This window comes from Medicago sativa, chromosome 8, assembly GCF_051527215.1.
Source record: "Medicago sativa cultivar Bolivia chromosome 8, Bolivia_mono, whole genome shotgun sequence".
Classification (NCBI taxonomy): Eukaryota; Viridiplantae; Streptophyta; class Magnoliopsida; order Fabales; family Fabaceae; genus Medicago; species Medicago sativa.
Genome location: NC_140756.1, coordinates 50,481,033 through 50,502,880, shown reverse-complemented (window position 1 = coordinate 50,502,880; position 21,848 = coordinate 50,481,033). Strand labels below are relative to the sequence as shown.

At 38.6% G+C, this 21,848-nt stretch overlaps 1 non-coding gene across 1 annotated transcript; it reads right to left on the bottom strand.

The window, feature by feature from the left end:
• Nucleotides 1–19,905: 19,905 nt before the first annotated feature.
• LOC146899356 (small nucleolar RNA R71) lies at nucleotides 19,906–20,012 on the bottom strand. Its single transcript, XR_015024335.1, has one exon. It is a non-coding gene; the product is annotated as a small nucleolar RNA R71 (small nucleolar RNA).
• Nucleotides 20,013–21,848: the final 1,836 nt, after the last annotated feature.

Below are 21,848 nucleotides of genomic sequence, written 5' to 3'. Positions count from 1 at the left end.
TTGGTTGATGTCCCTACCTAGTGGAACCATTGGAACCTAGGCTGAACTTGAACTTAAATTCCTTGAGAGATTTTTCCCCATGCATAAATACATGGAAAAGAAAGCTGAGATTACTAGCTTTAAGCAAGGAGAGAGTGAGTCTTTGTATGATGCTTGGGAGAGGTTTAAACTTATGCTTAAGAGATGTCCAGCCCATGACCTTAGTGAGAAAGCGCAAATGCAAATTTTTACCGAGGGATTAACACATAACCATAATATGCTTTTAGATGCCTCAGTGGGGGAACCATGAGATTGAAAACTGACCTAGAAGTCCAAACCCTTGTAGAGAACATGGCTCAAAACGAGCATCGTGCCGATAAGGATAAAAAGAAGGGAGTCTTTGGGGTTAGTGAGAGTACAGCCATCCTTGCAAACCAAGCAGCTCTAGCTAAACAACTTGAAACCTTAACTAAACTCGTCTTACAACAACCAAACAACCAACATGTTGCAGCCATTAATTGTGATTTTTGTGGAAGGCCACATGCCAATGGGGAGTGTATACCCGAAGGAGGGAGTGAGGAAGCCAACTACATGGGGAATTACCAAAGAAATAATCCTTACTCAAACACTTACAATCCTGGCTATGCTAAACACCCTAACCTAAGCTACTCCAACACCAACACCTTAAACCCACTCTTGCCCAACCCTCAACAGCAACCAAGAAAGCCAAGTGTCTTTGAAGAGTTTGTGAAGATGACAAAACAAAGTCTAGATGAAATCAAAGCAACTCAAGAAGCTGAGAGAAAGAACAATGAAGCTTCAAGGAAGATGTTCGAAACTCAAATCGGGCAAATGGCAAAGCAATTGGCTGAACAATCAAAGGGGGATTCTCGGGTAACACTAAGGATAACCCTAAGAATGAAACTTGTAATGCTGTTGAATTGAGGAACAAAAATGTGCTGCCACCTTTAGTTCCAAAGAAGGCTAAAAGTAGTGAGGTTGTGGTGGAAAAAGAAACTGTTGTAGTTGAAAAGAAAGATAATGAAGAGGCGATAGTTGAAAAAGAAAAAGAAAATGGTGTAGTTGAAAATACAAAAAGTGATGGCGTAGTTGAAAATGAAAAGAATGATGATGAGAAGTATGAGCCTTTGATTGATGAGAATTCTATATTGAGGAAGTCTAAAAGTCAGATTTGGAAAGATGGGGACAAACCACAAGAAGTTCCCTCTTATGTTAAACTTCCTTATCCTCATCTCTCAAAGAATAAGAAAAAGGAGGAAGGCCAATTCAAGAAGTTCATGGAGCTGTTTTCACAACTCCAAGTGAATATTCCCTTTAGTGAAGCTCTTGATCAAATGCCTGTTTATGCTAAGTTTATGAAAGAATTGTTGACCGGTAGAAGAAAGCCTAAGGATGATGAAAACATTGCACTTTCTGAAAATTGTAGTGCAATTCTTCAAAGGAAGCTTCCTCCAAAGTTGAAAGATCTGGTGCATTCACTATTCCTTGTACTATCGGAAAAGTGGATGTTGGTAGAGCTTTGTGTGACTTAGGGGCAAGTATCAACTTGATGCCTCTATCCATGATGAATAAACTAGGATATGGTGAGCCTAAACCAACAAGAATGACCCTCACTCTCGCCGATCGATCAATCTCTTATCCTTATGAAGTCTTAGAAGATGTGTTGGTAAAGGTAAATGATTTGGTGTTTCCAGCTGATTTTGTTATCTTAGACATGGTGAAGATGAAGCTATGCCCTTGTTGTTGGGTATACCTTTCCTAGCAACGGGACGTGCCCTTATTGATGTTGAATTGGGTGAGCTTATGTTGAGATTCCAAAACGAACAAGTGGTTTTCAATATCTTTGAAGCAATGAAACACCGAACCGAAAATCCTCAATGCTAACGGGTAGATGTTGTTGAAGAAATAGTTGAAGATGGTGCAAGAGTGCCTAAACCGACACAACCTTTGGAGAAAACAATTGTGAACTCTATTGGAAGTGAAGACGAAGATGAAGATATTGAGGTTAATGAGTGTGACAAGCAACTTGAAGCTAGTAAGCAAGAGAGAGACCCGGTAAAAGTTGAAAACTTGATGATTGCACCTCTTGAAAGCAAGGTGGAAGAGAAGGAAAATAAAAATCCGTAATTAAAAGAACTTCCTTCTCACTTGAAGTACGTGTTTCTTAGCAAGGATGCTTCAAAACCGGCAATCATTAGCAGCACCTTGACATCTTTAGAGGAAGATAAACTCATGAGGGTGTTAAGGGACAATCAAGGAGCATTGGGATGGACAATTTCGATTTGAAGGGTATTAGCCCGGCCTATTGCATGCACAAAATACACGTGGAGGCCGAGTTCAAGCCGGTTGTTCAACCACAAAGAAGGCTAAACCGACAATGAAAGATGTTGTCAAGAAAGAGGTGCTGAAGTTACTAGATTCAGGTATGATTTACCCTATCTCTCGATAGCTCTTGGGTGAGTCATGTTCATGTGGTACCAAAGAAAGGTGGAATGACGGTGGTGGCTAATGAAAAAAATGAATTGATACCCACCCGTACCGTCACCGATTGGAGGATGTGCATTGGTTACCGAAGACTAAACCAAGCAACACGCAAGGATCACTTTCCCTTGCCCTTCATGGATCAAATGCTAGAAAGGTTGGCTGGCCAAGCCTTCTACTTCTTTCTAGATGGTTATTCGGGGTATAATCAAATTGCGGTTTCACCGTGAGGACCAAGAAAAGACAACCTTCACTTGTCCCTTCGGTGTGTTTGCTTATCGGAGGATGCCCTTTAAGGCTGTGTAATGCGCCGACAACCTTTCAACGGTGTATGCTCTCAATCTTCTTCGACATGTTGGAGAAGAATATCAAGGTCTTCATGGATGATTTCTCTATTTTCGGTAAGTCTTTCGACCAATGCTTGTTTCACTTAGATGATGTCCTTAAAAGATGCATCGAGACTAACCTTATTTTGAATTGGGAGAAGTGTCATTTTATGGTAATTGAAGGTATAGTCTTGGGGCATAAGATAAGTAGAAAAGGCATAGAAGTGGACCAAGCAAAGATCGAGGTTGTAGAGAAATTTCCCCCTCCAACAAATGTTAAAGGAGTGAGGAGTTTCTTGGGGCATGCTTGGATTTTACCGGCGTTTTATAAAAGATTTTTCCAAAATAGCAAAGCCCCTTTGCAACCTCTTGATCAAGGAAAATGAGTTTAATTTTGATACGGAATGTTTAAATGCGTTTTCTTTGATTAAAGCTAAGTTGGTGACTGCCCCCGTTATCATTGCTCCAAATTGGGACCTCGCATTTGAACTCATGTGCGATGCTAGTGATTATGCGGTGGGTGCGGTCCTAGGCCAACGAAAGGACAAATTTTTCCATGCAATTTACTATGCAAGCAAGGTTTTGAATGAAAATCAAATCAACTATTCCACAACTGAAAAAGAGTTGCTTGCGGTAATTTTTGCATTGGAGAAATTTCAGTCCTATCTAATTGGCTCGAAAGTTATTGTGTTTACAGATCATGCGGCTCTTAAGTATTTGCTAACGAAGGCGGATTCGAAACCTCGTCTGTTGAGGTGGATCCTATTGTTACAAGATTTTGACCTTGAAATTCGTGACCGAAGGGTGTGGAGAACGTGGTAGCCGACCACCTCTCCCGGTTGACTAATGATGAGGTTACTAAGAAGGAGAAGGCCATCAAGGTCGAGTTTCCGGATGAGCAGCTGATGGTAGTTCATGAGAGACCTTGGTTTGCCGACATGGCGAACTATAAGGCCGTTAACATATTGCCGGAAGACTTGGAGAGGCACCAAAGGAAAAGTTTTTCAAGGATTCAAACCACTACTTGTGGGATGATCCTTATTTGTTTAAGATTAACCCCGACGGATTGATTAGACGTTGTGTTGCAGGTGAAGAAGCAAGGAGTATCATGTGGCACTGCCATAACTCGGCTTATGGAGGCCACCATAGTGGAGAAAGAACTCGCTGCAAAAGTTTTGCAAAGTGGCTTTTGGTGGCCTACCCTTTTCCAAGATTGCCAAGACTATGTGCGGTGGTTTGATAAATGCCGAGAGGACGGGTAATATTTCCAAGAGGCATGAAATGCCTCTATCGTGTATACTTCGAGGTCGAACCCTTTATTTGTTGGGGTATAGACTTCATGGGACCCTTTCCCTCTTCTTACTCTTATCTCCATATTCTTGTTTGTGTTGACTACGTCACTAAATGGGTTGAAGCGATACCATGTGTTGCTAATGATGCTAAGACGGTGGTCAACTTTCCGAAAACTAATATCTTCACTAGGTTTGGAACCCCTAGAGTCTTGATCGGTGATGGGGGAAGCACTTTTGCAACCATTTTCATGAAAGTGTGCTTAAAAAGTTTAATATAAAGCACAAAGTTGCAACCCCTTATCATCCACAAACTAGTGGTCAAGTAGAGGTTTCAAACCGGCAACTTAAACAGATTTTAGAGAAAACAGTTGCGTCTAATAGGAAGGATTGGTCTAAGAAATTAGATGACGCCTTGTGGGCATATAGGACAGCCTTCAAGACTCACATAGGGTTATCTCCCTACCAATTAGTGTATGGGAAGGCATGTCATCTTCCAGGTGGAGTTAGAATATAAAGCTTATTGGGCCATTAAGGCCTTGAATTTTGATCAAGAGAAAGGCTGGTAGGAAAAGGCTCTTGCGGTTGAATGAACTTGAAGAGATGAGGCTTAGAGCGTATGAAAATGCGCTCATCTATAAAGCTCGGACTAAAAGGTATCATGACAAGAACTTAGTATCTAGGGATATTAACTGCTGGGCAACTAGTTTTGTAATATAATTCCCGAGTTGAAGCCGTTTCTGGAAAGCTCAAGTCAAAGTGGTCGGGACCGTTCTTGGTGAAAAGTGTGTCTCCTTACGGAGCGGTTGAATTAGTGACACCGGCGGGTGATAGAAGTTTCAAGGTGAATGGTCGGAGGGTCAAGCCTTATCCGGGTGGTGACCTTTCTAAAGAAAGAGTTGGACTGGTACTTTCGGACCTTTAAGGGTCCATTGGGGTCAAGCTAGTGACGGTAAAGAAGCGCTTGGTGGGAGGCAACCCACTATTTATTTTTCATGTATGATTTTATTGCTTTAAAATACAAAAACACAAAAATATTTTTCTTTTCTTTTTAATATGAGGCAGGAAAGTTTTCGAAAAATTGTTCTAGCACCTCTTGTCAAGAAAATCATGTAAGGTACCGATGTCTTGCATGATTCTCTCTTCAAAAGTTTTTCAAAAATTCGGTAAGACTCGGGCATTTTTCAAGAAAACAAGTTTTGGCACGATAAAGAAAAAAAAAGAACTCCCTGTTCTCACAAAATCGCGCCGCGCACTGTATATGGCCGCGGCGCGGTTGCATCAAACAACAAACCAAACTCCATGTTTCTACAAAATCGCGGCACACCGGCCGTAACCGCGGCGCGATTCTGCGAGTGTTTTGAAAAAAATATAGCCGTTACAACCACCCACCAATCCGACCGTTATCCCTCCACTATCCCTTAATCTAACCATTACAAAACCTTCCCGTTTTTGACCGTTAAGAAAAAAATCGCGGCACACCTACTATTAGACGCGGCGCGATTTTCATCCTCGGCCTATAAAAACCTCACCGTTCTTCATCATTTTCATTCCATTTTTCCTCTTGTTACTACCGCCAAAAATTCCCTAGACTTTCCATTTACGAATTTTTCCCATCTTCATCTACTTTACCACTTCCTAAACATCATCAAACCACAATCCAATCACAAATTCATCAATCCAAACCATTATCATTCACAATCCTTCACAATTTTCCCAAACTTCACAAAACCTCCCTTTCACCATCTTCCTTAACCACAAATGGCCTCAAATCCACGAAACACCCGCTCAAAGAAAGCCACCAACCCCAAGCCATCCACAAGCAAAGCCAAACGCCCTCGCGCCGCATCCGAACCACCGTAAAACGCCGTTCATTTTATCAATGACCAAGCCCAAGAGTTCCACCAATCCATGAAAAGTTTTGAAGTTGTGGGGGAGAGGAAGTTTGACTTCACAAAGCTTGGTAAGTATCCTGTCTTTGAGGTTGAATTACAAAGGAGAGGGTGGACAAAGTTGAATGAGATGATCGATGAAGTGAACAACAAAACCGTGATCGTCGAATTCTTTGCAAATGCACAGGTTTCCAATACACCCTTTCAATCTTTTGTTCGGGGCAAGACCATTGATTTCAGCCCCGAAACTCTTAATGAATGGCTGAATGTTCAACCACCGGAGGAGTGTTGGGTGGAGAAACCGAGGAGGGAGAGATTTGGTATGACGGAGGATACATTTGATGACATTATTACCACGATGTGTAGGCTGGGTCGACTTGGAAAAAGTCTCGGATGCTTACCTATGCCGAGATGTTACCGATACCCAAGGCGTGGGTGTCTTATTTGGTCCGGACTCTTGAGAGTGCCTCTTGCACTTCGTAAATTCCTCTCAAGAGGGTGCTTGCTGCCTATGCTATCATCAAGGAGTAACCTATAGATATTGGCCGCCTCTTGGCCAATAGTCTTCATGATATTGCAACCGGTAACACCACACGGTTGGGGCATGGAAGCTTGATTAATTGGTTGTGTGAGCAAGAGTTTGTGCCGGGGTATGATAGTGATCTCAACATCAGCAATATAAAGCCGATCACCGACACCATTATGGATGGATTCATGAAGAAGTATGAGAGCTACATGAAAGAGAGAGAGAGAGGGAGGCGGCAAGGCAACAACAAATGGAGCAAGGAGGGAGTAGTAGCCAAGGGGGTTATGCTCCTCTTCACCCAAAGCTTCGAGGAGTTCATGCATGTTCAAGCTAATTGGATGACGGAGACTTCGGACCAGTTTGTGGGTGAACCTTCCTAGGTTCTCAGTGCGTTTGCTGCGGAGGCTCAAGTGAATATGGGTCCGATTAGAGGGTCCTATGAGAGGTTTGGAGGCTCCCGTGAGCGCATGGAGCGGTATTTTACACATCGGGAGCATTATGGTATGCGCATGGGGAGGGAAATCACCGATGATTTCAATGCCACCGAGCAAGATCAAGGGGATGGCATCTTTGAGGGATTTAGGACACCGGGGACTGGACACCCGGATGATGATGTGAACATGGGCTGATCTACTTGATGGATTAGCATTTCCTCGCTTTGTATTTTATTTTCGGTTATTTTTCTTTTGATGTATTTTCTTTATTTTCTTTTTATGTCGAAGTCCCTTGAACTTATTTCCCTATTGTAATTGCTCCTGCACTTGTTTATTATTAATGAATTTGTTTTGTTTCATGTGACCTATTCCAGTTTAGTAACGGTTGTTTGATGAAACGGTATTCCAAAAGTTCTAAAGGAGGGGTGACTTGATTCAAAGGCGAAGTGTACGGCGTTGCTAGGTAGTCACATACTCCCGTAAATCTCGGCCATAAGGTTCATTGCCAAATTTTGTTTTTCAATTTACTTATATTTAGATTAGTTTTCCATGCAACTACATTTCTAGAACTTGCATTGTTTCTCTATTATTGATTGGTCTTTGTTAATTACACACCGAGGCAAAAGTGCTTGGTCTGTGAGCCTTTTTGAAGCCTACCCCGTTTTAATTTGTTGAATTTATCCTTTCTTAACCAATTGTGAGCCGGTAGGATTAGGACTTTTGTTCGGTGACAAACTACAAATGAAGCCTAGAGCCTTTTAGGATGATTACCTTGAAATTTTAAATTTGAGTTAGGCTATGTAGGATGTTGCTTGATAATAAGTTTGGGGTTGCCTTTGGAATTTGCAACCTACTAAGTTTGGGGTGGGGGTACTAGAGAACAAGTGATGAAAAATGAAAAAGAATGAAAAACATACACACAAAAATAGGTGTATCAAAAAAAAAGAAAGAAAAAGATGAAAGAAATTGAAAAAGGGGCACACAATGTCATATCCGAGTAACTTCAAACTCGATGTGTCCCAAACTTTTGATAAAGTTATTGAAAATGTTCTCTAGGTACCTAAGTTTTGTTTCAAATAGGGAATTGGGGGATTGAATCTTGATTTACACTTGTAGGAATGCCTAACTCAAATTTTGTGTAGCCTACTTATCCAAATATATCCCACCTTTCACCTAAGCCCCGTTATAACCCTAAAGACCTCAAAAGTGTGTAATGATATTGACTTTGATTGATGTTTAGAAACTCTTCAAGTGTATGGTAATATGTAGACCTGCATGTCGACCGGTAGAAACCTATTTCAATTTGATGCGTGGAGTTGTGAATTGGTGGATGCGAACAAGTCAAACTAGCTCATATTTAGCTAGAAGGAGAATGAACTTTTGGGTACTATCGTTTTGTCGAGTAATCGTTATTTTACTGTCGTTTGTCAACTGTTGCAAGCAAATTCCTTGAGGACAAGGAATGGTTCAAGTTTGGGGTTGTGATGACATCTTGTCATTACGTAATTTTTAGGACTTATTGTGACATTTTGATAGAGTTCTCATGCAACTTATCTTGTTTTGGAGTGCAAAAAGCTGAAAAATTGAAGTCGGTCCGAAGCAAATCACGCCACGCCAATTTCAAGCCTTGCCGCGATTTAAGAAGCGAAATTTCACATCTTCCTGTTTTGAGGAAATCGCGGCGCGCCATTATACAGCCGCGGCGCGATTTTCTTGGGTCAGGCCCAAAACTCTATAAATACCGCACTCTTTGGTGAGAACAAGGGTGACGATTTTGGAGAGTAAAGTGCGATTTTGAGACATCGGAGACGGCTAGAAGGGCGATTTCTTCAACCTTTTACCAATTCATGTATGTTTTATTCCAATCATTGATTATGCTATTTGTAAACTCGATTATGAGTAGCTAAATCTCTTAGAGATTAGATCCGAGATGAATCTTTGTAACCCTAATTGACACATGTTGCCGTGAAACTCTATTTTGTTTATGAATTCAATTCTAGTTTATTCAATTCAATTGTTCTTAATGCTTTTTATATCTTGATCACATATAACTCTGATTTTGTGAGAACGAATGACCACTTGACCATGGCTTTCGACTTAGACCTAATTGAATTGTTCTAATAAACGGGGTTAGTCTAGGAATAGATAATCGTTTGTTAGTGATAATAGGTTAACGTTCGGTAAAATCTTCAAGAATTATTAGACCACCCAAGGGATTGGGGGCTGTAGTTTGAGAAGAGGGTTCTAATTCAAGGGATTGATTAGAGCTATTTTGTTAATCATCATAAATTAGAAGAAGATTCATAACAAATAGGTGAGGTATACCAATTAGAGGAACTTAGAGGATTCGAAGGATCTGATCTCATCTCTCTTATTTTCTAAACAAATCTTTCCATAACAAATATTTTATCTTTTTATGCAAAACAAACAAATCAAATCTTTAAATACCCTTTATTCATCCTAAAAATATAACGTAGATACAATTTGAAAATACGCATAGTCCCCGTGGATTCGATCTTTATTTACTACTTCGATAGAGTTTTGGTACACTTGCCGTAAATCTATCACTGGTACCTAGTAAAAGATGGTTAGGAGACCATCGGTGAAGATGCTATCGAAACACTTAAGTTTATGCTTAAGGAAATTATGGTTAATTGGCCATAAAATTGATTGCATCTTTGATAAGGAATTAATATGATTCCCGAATTGAAAATCAAATGGTAAAATTTAGCATTTTATTGCCTTAAAGATTCAAAAGTTTGGGTAAGAAACCATAAGTAGGGGGTGAAACCAAAATGGACATAATTCTTGTTTAGAATCAACCCCGTTGATAATTTGTCAATATCAAAATATTGGGGCAAGCAATTATGTTTATTAAAATTTTACTTACAACTTTGGTTTGTTTGTAAATGCTTACTCGAGTTGCAAATAATTCTAATCTTAAGTAATTGAAGTTCTTTACCATTTTACAAATTGTCAAAGGAATTAGTTTCTTTGATAAATATGTCGAAATAAAGGAATGTATTGAGAATATAAGCCTACTTGCATGAAATAACAACATAAAAACGAACTTTCGACAAAGAAACAAACATTCGGCTTTGAAATTAACAGAGCAATAAGGGACTTAGCCGAACCATTACAAATTTGGACATTGTTATGTCACAACACAAACCCATAACAATGCCAAGACAAAAGGAAAATCTGGCGTTTTAGCCGTGAACGAAGGCTGATGTCAAGTTGCAAATATCCGAAGAACCTCTCGATACCCACTACCATAGGAAGCCAAGCTCCAAAAAACGGAAGTGTCGTAAGAACCAAGCCGAGATCAAGATCGAAGCGGCATGAAAGAGAGAAGTCCATCGTAGGATAGTCCTTGTCCGAACCAGGAAAGGGCAAAGCTACATTACGGATACGTCTAATTCCGTCACAAAGCTTGTAGGGAGGACAGGTAAACGGTATCTTAAACTCCGGGAGCATTGTGTTGGTCTATGTGGCTAGATGGTTACCAAGATAGGAGTTGGGGGGGGGGGTGAATAGATTTTTGAAAAACTTTTCGGAGATTTGATAAAAATGAATTTTATTGAAATTGACTCTTGGATATTTGCTTGAATAATCACAATCAATGAATCAACAAGAAGCAAATATATGTGGAATAGAATTTTATCTTAGAATTGAGAGATTCACGATACAAATCTTTTTACACAATCAATTATTAATAATCCTTGAACAAAGTACAAACCTGTATGACAATAAACCTAATTATAAAATGATAACACAAAGCACATGAATTTGAGTAATTGAATTGATATTGCAATCAATTGATCCAAGTAAAATTGTTTTAACCTAAATTAAATGGATTTAGATTAATCTTTTGAGAAAACACTACTTAGATCAAAACTAGCAATTCGCTAATCAATTAATCAAATAATCAAGTGCTATATTAAAAGTAGAGAGAGAGAGAGAGAGAGAGAGAGAGAGAGAGAGAGAACACCGATGTTTATAGTAGTTCACCCTTGTTCGTCCTCGCTAAGGGCTACCTCTACTCTACTTGATGAAGTACGCCTTCACCAAGGTCATCCACTATGTATGAAATGTTAATTACAATGTTTACAAGAGTTCCTTCAAATTAAAGCCCTAATTCTTCAACTCCTATGTAAAACAAACTCCCACAAACTTCAATTACCCCTTAAATTTGGTGCTCCTTGAATCTTCGGATCCTTGAATTACCCGTGCACTCCTTTGATCTCTTCACTCGAGTCTTCAATGCTACGTCCGGTAAACGAACCCCATTCAACTTCCGTAACGGTTAGAAAGACCCCCAAGTCCTTTGGAGGTGCAATGAGATTATTCACTTCCTTTGAAGCCTTGATTAAGCCCAATCAATCTTCTTGAGAGAACCAACTTACAATCCCTACTAGCACCCTAGAGATTCTACACACTCAAAGACAAAGTGATTCTACGAAAAAGTGTTTAATCTTTAAGAATGTATGAGCAATGAGTTTTTTAGACCTAGAGTGAATAGATGCAAATGATTCAATAATTTGGGAGTTATGAGGAGGAGACTATTTATAGAGAGAGGTGATAAGACTAAATTTTCGGACAAAAATAACATGTTGAATCGATTCATTAAATGTTTGAATCGATTCGAACAAGAAAAAGACGGACGAGAGAAGTATGAAGGATGATATGATTTAAGACATATTTGAGTCGATTAAAGTGTACCCAGATGAAGATTGATTCGATTCAAACTTCGTGTGAATCGATTCAATGAAGTCGAGAGAGTTTTGTGACACGATTCAAGTAAAAAAGAGACGATGCATACATGAATCGATTCAAATACATGTGAATCAATTCACATCAAGTCGAGACTTTATTGAATCGATTCGATTGTGATGAGTCGATTCAAATTGATCCAAAATGAATTTGACACTTTTTCAAATGACACAAAACATCAAGATCAAACTATGTAGACTCTAGGGTGCTTTAACATGATAATTTATCAACAACATAAAACTATATAAACTATGATAAGGAACATCATCAAAAACATAAAACTAAACAAAGGAGGTCTTCACATTGGCCGGAAGCCGAGGGAATCCCAAGCAAAACGTGGACCCGCCGTATTCAAGATAGCATTATGGCGGTTTGCAAGTTGACGACGGTTAAAAAGATCCCGAAATACGGGGAGGACGTCCTTGTCGGGAGGATTATTTGCAGCCAACACCTCTAGCATGAGGTTGAAGTAGGTAGCCCCATCAAAGTCGTGCTTGATTGATTTTGCTAGGATTTGTTTGATCATTGTCAAATCGGGACGAACCTAATGAAGCATGAAAGTCGCGATTGCTTCGGTAGAAGGGACACCCACTACTAGATAACCTTCGCACAAATCGGCGTTTCGCCGGGAATGAAGTCGGACAACAATGAACCATCGACAGTCTTGATTCAATGCCCTAAACGCTGCCTTTTTGTGAGAAAGGTGATGGTGGAGTTTGGATGTGGCGCCAAAGTTCAAAAGATCTTAGGTCCCAAAGGCGACCTTTTTGGTAATAACCATAAGGAGATAGTTTGGAAGCGTTTCCATTTTCTCGGAGACAAACAACCTAAAGTGTTGTGAAATGCTAAGGATGGATATTTTTGGGATACAAGATCTTAGGTTTTTATAATGGAAGATTGGCCTTGGAGCGAGTTTTCTCGGGCGCACGGACGTTTTTCTTTTTAAAGAGGCATTAAACCTTTTGTTTCCTAGGAAAACGGTATCCCACTACTACCACTAAGAAGATTCCGGATAACGGTTGTCGAAAATGGCATTTTTGGGGGGCATTTCTTAGCACGTAAATATGATAGGCTCATTTAATATGGTCGACATTTGTTTGACCTTTAACTTTGCAGGAATCGAAGAGCTTTCGCATACAAATTGAAGAAGCTTCGACAAAGCATCAAGCCTAGAGTGTATGGTCGAATCTCGACAAAGCAAGGCTGAAAGGGTGTTTCGCGTCGAAGACAAGCAAAAGGCGGGAAAGCACGATTTCAAGCAAGGAGACGGTTTCCTTTTAGTGGAAAACTTGGGACAAGTTGTTGTCCAAGATGGAGGAAGTGCTGGTCATGGGCTTAGTGGTTCGCCATCTAGTTTTTTAGTATAAATAGTAGTTTCCAAGCCGGAAAGTGGATCACAAATCATATATAGAATTCTACAACACTCAACTACCGGCGTCTAAGGAAACGAGTTATACGTAATGTATTTAAACCGATTTATAGAACACCCCTTTTACTTTAATGCATTGAATTTTACCTTTTCCTTGAGTTTACGTGCGTAAACTTATTTTTATCTTTCTTTATTTTAAGCCTTTTACTTGCAAACTCAAACCTCGTCGAGAGACGAGTGCCTTTTCATTCAAACCCGTCCTATTCTCTAAGCAACCCGAGTGCATTTCGTGGCCCTTTTTCAAACCTTTTTTCTTATGAAAAACCTTTGCACAACGGTCTTGAGATTTCTAGTTCGATCTCGCTTGTAATAATCAGTAACTAGCCCCCGTTTGCCAAAATCACGTACAAACACATGCGCCAAGTTCCTCCCGTCTCTGTCGAGACTATTCTTGCACTATTTTAGCACTGCCGGCATAAGCTTATATCTTTTCAAATATTTATCATTTATCCCGAATATTCTCTTAATAGGGGCCAATTCTTCAATCTTGTCGGCACCATTGGAGAATATTTGTATCACTTCAAACGGTCCTTCCCATAGAGGTGACCATTTACCCAAGACTCTGTCTTTTTTACCCATAGGTTGTCATACCCCAATTTTTGACCTAATGTCCTACATTCATACAACGACACGCGCCCTTTGTCCCTAATCAATCTTTGACTTTTCGGTCAAAAATTCGGCGAGAGAGGTATTTTAAAATACCTCATTTTTCGTTCCGAGTCGGGCCCTTTTCTCTAATTATTTTATTTTTTAATTTTAATTTTAATTTCCATCTTTTATTTAAGTTTTTAATTAACTTTAATTTTGTTTTTTTTAATCTTTAATTTTTACTTTAATTTTTATTTTAATCTTATATTTTTTTCCATTATAATATATTTAGTCTTTATCATTTTTTTATTATTATTATTTTTACTTTATTGTCCAAAAAATGTCCAAAAATGGTCCAGATACAAACGGTCTGTCACGCCAATCCTAATCCAGTTCAATCCCGGAAAAAAAAACTCGTTTCAATACTAATTTCGATGAGATGTTGTTTCTCCTCCCCAAGCCAAGGATTCAGTTGTTTTTGAAAACCCTAATCCGTTCACTATAAAACCAAAACCTCGCACGGTCAAGAAAGGGGACCGATCTTCAACACCAATAACTCGCACAAATCAACGGCAAAAAAAAAACCATTTGCAAACACGCATCAATTCATCTTTCCAGGAACTCAAATATCACACAATCAACATCTCAATCTCATTTTTCCATTCCCAACCCAATCGGCCATTCAAACCAATCAAATCCTAAATCATCCATTTCAAATCCGATTCACACAAACACAATCAATTGTACATCGATCTCAAACCAATTCATCACACACAAACAGGCAAAAATCACAATCAACATATCACCGTCAACCCAAAATCGTCCCCAATCATCCAAAACATCATAATCGAAGCCGACGCGCCTTCACAACACCGTAACCGAACCGATTCACGGCTCAAGTCGTCACGAGCCCGGTCGAACGTCGAACGAGACCGAACCGATCGGCCGTACATACACATAGGACGACACACGCAACAAACAACACACGAACCAGACCATACACAAACGACCGCAATTCAACCAAATTCGTCACCCACAAGTCTCAAACAACAATTACCGAGGTCAATCGCATCGCAGATCGGAAAACATAAAAGGTAGCATCTCTGTCTTTTCTTTTTAATTCGTAGATCTAGCAATGTAGGTCCGTATTTGGGGATTTTGGGTTTAAAAACGGATAGAGAAGAGAAAGAGTGTTAGGAAACCGAAAGAAAACAAAAAGGGGGCCCTTTTGCGGTTTAGCGGCGGCGCCGCCGTCCGAGACGGCTAACCGCCGCGCCGAAGTCCCTCGGCGGTGGTGAACTAAGCCGAGAAGAAGACACTTGAGAGAGAAGGGATGAAGAGATAGAAAGAATAGGGAAAAATGAAGAAAAGAGAGGACAAACTGCTATTTATTGGCCCACTTTTTCGTTGTAATCACGTGTGCGTGGGTGCATGGTCTTGCCATGTACCCACGCGTTCTTAACCTTTGATTCTCAATCATACCGCTGGTAGTGCTTGCCCCTCAATCAAATCAGGGCCGCTAATCAAATCAACGGCCCATTTCGTTTACCGTATCATCCTCGCTTAAGCCCGGCGCCCGCAACTCTATTAAGCCCAATCTCATTTTCTTACCATTTTGCACACCCCGTAATACGGCTTGCACCCCTTTTGCATTTTTTTTTAATTTTACTCATGCATTTTAATTTCTCTTGTATTTTTTTCATTTCTTTTGCATTCTATTATTCTTATATTTATTAGATAGGCTGCATACTTATCATTTATTTATTTATTGCATACATATTTATTTTGTGTCGTTTAATTCTTATCACATGGAATTTAGAATGTATATATAGGCTTGATGTAAATAATTCATGCATGTTTATTTTTCTCGCAGACTTTGGAATGTAATTAGGCATTATGTAATTTATTGCGTACCTTATAATGTAAATAGGTTTAATGTAATAGTTTTAGGTGCATGTGTGCGTGTGTGGTGTATGTTTATTTTATGCTTGGTAGTTTAGGTAAAAGGTCCTTGTGGTGGTCCAACGCCACCATAAGGTACCTACGTTTTATTTTTTCTGCTCCGTTAGTTTAATTTTTATTCCAATTATTTGAAAACAACAAAAAAATGTATATAACAAAATCACAAAAATATATTTTTTGAATAAACCTTGATCTTAAATCAAGTGACCGTCTTTTATTTTTTATTTTCTTAATCAAATTTCAATCAATTTAATTTTATTTTGAGTCATTTTCTTTTAACATAAAAAATACAAACAAGCTTATTTTGCCATTTGGCTTTTCATTTTAAAACCTTTTTCAAAACTAATAAAAAACACGCAACCAATCAAACGTCAATTTCTACCATGAACTACGTGATTTTGATCCCTAACGGGTACGTAGACAAAGGACATTTGTTCTTCCAAATCAATAAAAAATGTAGATAATAGGTCTCTTCTTTCTTCTTTTTATCATTTTAAAATTCCATTTTTAGAAGCAAGTTATAGCACATTAATTAAATGAAACTAAGAGGTTCCCGTAGAGTACTACGGACATAAAGGGTGCTAATACCTTCCCTTTATGTAACTAACCCCCGAACCCTAAATTTTTTCAAAATATGGGGTAGTTTGAACTTTTCCCCTTTTCTTAAAAAATTAATTGTTCGCCGTGAAATAACTAGTGAGTCAAAAGCTAATCAAATAGCCTTGATCTCCGAAAAATGACGCGACAAAAATGGCGACTTCACCGGGGAACCCCTAAGAGGGTTGAGCCTAACTTGACTTTATTTAAATTTTGTGCTATAACTTGCTTAAAATAAAAACAAAAATAAAAGATGGAAATTATGTGTATATTTGTTCTTCCTTCTTCTTTCTCCTTTCTTAAACTTGAGTGGTGAGATAAGTCCTATGCACTGGACTTGAGGGAAATTTAAGATAGGACGGGGTATAATCATAGTCTCATGCCAAGAGTACTCTTCGGTTGTGGCACATGTGATAACCCCACTCAATGGAGGAATCTTGGAAGTATACTTTGTTAACGTGGGTACTCATGTTTGGCATGATATTTTCGAGTGACCGTCGAAGTTGAGAACCCGTAGTTACCTTTAACCCATCTTGGCCTTTTAGGACGTAGTGCGGTGGCTAATCGAGAGTACTCTTGTATTGGTTGATACGCGATACAACACCCAAACGAGACTATCCTACGAATATTGTTAGAATGGGAGTACTCTCGTCACCTAACAAATATTTGAAAGTGGTTATAGACTTTGAGAACTTGGTAGAACCCTTGTTACATGTGCAGTTGAAAACCATAGTCCTTACCAAATGGCGTACATACCCTTGACTCCAACATTGAGAACCTATCCTCACCATGTATTCTATGTACTTTGAGCATAAACATGCATACATGCATTCATCCATAAAAAAAATCATTAAAATCGAAGGAATTAGATAAGTTCTTGTAAACATCGAGAGGTGTGGACCTTATAAAGAGGGACACCAAGGAATACAATTTCAAAAGTCTTAAACTAGACCTTAACTTTGTTGGGGGACTTTGTCTTTGGCTTTGCTTTTGTTCTTAAGGGAACCGTTTTTAATATCTCAAATTATCAAATGAAACAATGTTCCCGATGATGTTTACAATTACATTGACAAGTCCTTTGATAAAAAAAAAACGTGTATTTTTGCATAAGCATCATACATCATAGTCTCAATTTCGAGTCTCACAAATTTTTCTTTTCCATAAAAGATCAACCCATATCGAAAGAGTCATGGCGTCCTCGTCCGAAACCAACTCACATTTACAACACTCGAGCAATCGTGAGGAAAATATGGAATATCTCGAACATGAAAATCGAGTGCTCCGGAGGAAATGGCCACCATGCAAACTAAGATGGACGAAATGACCGAATTGATGAAAACACCGACAGCTGCACAGAGTCAACCACCACCACCTCCTCCTCCTCCTATCAGGACTCTAGCCGAAACCGTTTCTTCGGCCTGCGAATGGACGTTTTGTGCCGATACTCCGAAGTACTCTACACCGCAACGTTCCGTGCCTTGGTTCCCGCCTCTTCTTGTTGGCGAAATAATCCGTCCCATTGCTTGTGAAGCTCAGATGCTTACCCATCAATATGTAGCTCATATTCCTCCACCTCTTGTAAGAGCTCCTCCGGCCGCTATGACCTATTCAAGACTCGTGATGTATACCATTCCGCAAGATGAAGAACCCATCTACCATTCAGGGGAACATGGAGACCTATGATAGAGTGAATGAATTGCAAGAGAAGTACGACGAAATGCAGCGAGAGATGAGAGCTCTCCGTGGGAAGGAAGTGTTTGGGAAGATTGCTTACGATCTCTCGTTTGGTGCCAAACGTCCGGATACCCCACAAGTTCAAGGTACCGCATTTCGAGAAGTATAAGGGGAACTCCCCGTTCGATGAGTCATAATTTAGTCTATTTTAATGCATTATTTAGTTTAGTTTTATTAAGATTTGATTTTATTTTATTGCATATTTATTTCCTTTTTAAATCTTTTACTAAAAATTGCTTTTTATTTTATTTTAGGAACGAATATATGGTGGAAGGTGTCTTGGAGAAAAAGAAAGAGGACTGGAGCAACATACGGTGCGAAAATACGAAAATATGGAGACAAAAATATATCGCCACAAGTCGAAGCTTGGCACGGCCCGTGCCAACATGTGGCATGGTCGTGCCACCCTCCAGGAGCTCTTTTGCTGCTTTTCTTCAAGCCCAAGTTACCCCGTTGCAGCCTTTTACCGCTTTGCCCTTATAGTTGCTTAGTTTTTAAGTCAATTGTAAAGCTATAAATAGAGGAGCATTCCATCATAAACATGGACCTCTTCTTAGAATATTTTAGTGAATTATTTCAAAAAAGTTCTTTATTTCTTTGATCTCTTTCTCGCAATTTATTTTATTGTTTTCTCTCTTCTTCCCCCATTTCTACGATGAACATGAGTGAGTAGACTTCTTCTTGTCTTGGGATTGTTGAGAAAGTCTAATGACATAATCCAAACGAACCAAGCTTTAACCCTAATTTCATGTAACCGTAATTTCTAATTTAGATTCACCGTTTTAACATGAATTAACCATTATTAAATTGTAGAAGCGAAAATGGAGGGTTTTATAATTGTTAATCCATCATCCCAAACATCAATTCATAAAGCGAAAACGGAGCTTTGATGTTGGAACAAGTGAATCTAGACAATAATTGCAAAGGCAACGAAATAGTCTTTGCAATTATTGAGACACAAGTAGTTTCAATCCTTATAAGCATCTTCTAGTAATCAAGTCGGCGAAATAGGCTTGGTTACTAGAAGTAAACTCTCACCGGACTTTCATCGGAAAGGTGAGGGGCTAAAGGGAAACCGGTCTTTAGAAATTAAGGTGTAAACCATGGAATAAAAAGTTAAAGTCTTGTCTAGTGAAAGATTTGTTATTATGACAAACCAATAATCCCAAGGCTCTTTATTATTATTGTTATTTACCTTCACCAATTAAACTTCCTTCTTATTAAAGTTTCTTCTCCTCTAATCATTCTTTTAAAGTTAATTGAATTGAACAACTCCCTAGCGGAACGATACACTCTTTTACTACTATTACTTCGATAGACCGTGCACTTGCGGTTTGGCTCTATCAAGTTTTTGGCGCCGTGGCCGAGCAAATTATTGCAATTTGATTAATTTTTTTTTAACGATTAGGCGAAAAAAATCTTTTCCTTTATTTAATTTAATTTAATTTTATTTATTTTATTCTTTTTCTATTTCTTCTTTTGTCTTTAACTTCTTGGGAAGATAATAACGATATGGCTAAGGAACGCTCTCTCAAAGAGTATGCAATCCCATCCTCAAATGAGTCATACGATGCTATTGTGTACCCAACGGTTGAGGACAATTTTGAAATAGAACCTGCACTTATTGACTTAGTGCAGCAAAATTAATTTTTCGGATTACCCACCGAAGATCCGAATTTTCATATTTCATCCTTTTTAAGACTCGGTGGAACCGTGAATGCAAACGAAGAGGTCGTAAGACTGCACTACTTTCCTTTTTCCTTAGGGAAGGGCTAGTACTTGGTTTCATTCATTGGAAATTGGTTCTATAACTTTATGGCACCAAATGAGACAAACTTTTCTCTCCCAGATTCTTTCCTCATTCTAAAGCTGTTAAATTAAGGAATCAAATCACACAATTCACTCAAAAAGATGGAGAATCTCTTTACGATGCGTGGGAGCGTTTCAAAGAAATGCTTAGACTTTGTCCCCATCATGGTTTAGAGAAGTGGCTTATTATTCACACTTTTTATAATGGTCTTTTGTATCCCACAAAAATTTATGTTGATGCAAATTTGCAGTGGAGCTTTGATGAATAAAACATACACAGGAACATATGCTTTGATCGAGGACATGGCACAAAACCACTATCGGTGGACCTACGGAAGAGACATCACTAATGTTGCTCCTTCACCCTCTAAAAAAGAGGTAGGTATGTATGAAATTTCTTCCCTTGATCATCTAGCTGCTAAGGTTGACGCACTCACACAAAAATTTGATAAAATAAATACTAGTCTTTGTCACACACTGCTCCCGTATCACCTCCCCGTGAAGTTTTTGGTGTATTTGGCCATATTGGCATTAATTGCCAACTAGGTAGTGTTGTTAGCGGTCCCGAGCAAGTATTCTATAATTAAGGGTGTAGAAACAAGCAAATTTTTTTTCAAACCCCTCAAAAAAATTTTGGACAACAAACAACGGCACCCAGTTATGCAAACAACCAAAGAGTCCCTCAAAAATCCAAATTTTGGAACTTTTTTTGAAAATTTTCTTATAAATCAATCCAAGCAGCTCCAAGAACTTTAAAATCAAACTAAATTTAAGAGTGACTCTTTTGCCAAACTTACATCGAAAGTAGACTCCATGGTTACTCACCGTGAGATGCTAGAGACTCGTACATCTCAAATGGCTACTACCTCTCAAACTTCGAAGTCCTTCTAGGCCAACCGAAACCAACCCCAAAGACCATATAAGTGCTATTACTTTTAGGGATGGTAAACAATTAGAGGACCCCGTGTTATACCCTAATTTTGGACCTAAAAATACTTGCTCGAATATTTGTTCATCTACGATATGTGTCTTTGACTTTTGAGAGATTACCAATTTGATATTGCTTACCTTGATATTTTACCGCATGTTTTACTTGTCTTTGTTTTGAAAATTTTCAATTATGACTTTGCCTATGTTTTCTTGCATTTTAAACCATCCAAAGGGTCTTTCTTGCATTCCAAGTCATTTGAAATTGTCTACTGATCAATTGCATATTTCTCTCGCATCTTATTTCAATGTTATTTGCAAAAACTCGTAAAAAGGGCATTTTAGTCATTTCATGCATCCAAATTCATTTTAGTCCTTGAAAATTGTCTCTGAGCCTTTTCAATTTGTTTGTATAAATCTTTGTTTCATCTCTATGTTAAAATCCATTCCAAAATTGCATCCGAGTCATTTTGAGTCGGTTTAGTCCTTAGGGGCATTTTGGTCATTTCACATGAAATTTTGACAGAGAGAGGTTACTTTGAAGTACCTCATTTATGTAATTGGTTCGTTTTAGTCCATTTTGTGTTTTTTTATTGGTTACACTTTACGTTTTTTCCACTTTACCAATTTTATTCCAATTTTACTATTATTTTCGTTTTGGTCCTTTTACTTTCGTAAATTGCATATTTGTCCTTTTCCATTTTAAGTCTTCTTTAATTGCAGTTTCGTTCTTTAAACAGTTTTGTATTTTAGTCATTTAAGTCTCAAACTTTAATTTTTAGTCCTTTTTCCATAATTGCGTTTGGTCCTCAAAGTTTAGTTAATTGCGGATCGGTCCAAAGAGTTTGTTATAAGTCCAGGTACACATGGCAGATTATGACAAAGCCAGGATAATACACTTGTCAAGCTATAAAAGGATCCAATCATCACAATTCCAATCAGATTTGGCCAACTCATCAAATCACAAAAAACAAATCAAAGTTTTCTCTCTCTCTTTTACGGTTAGGTCAAAAGCTCAACAAATTGAAGAACATTGTTGAAGTTCATCAAGAACTTCATCAATATTCATCATCACCAAACC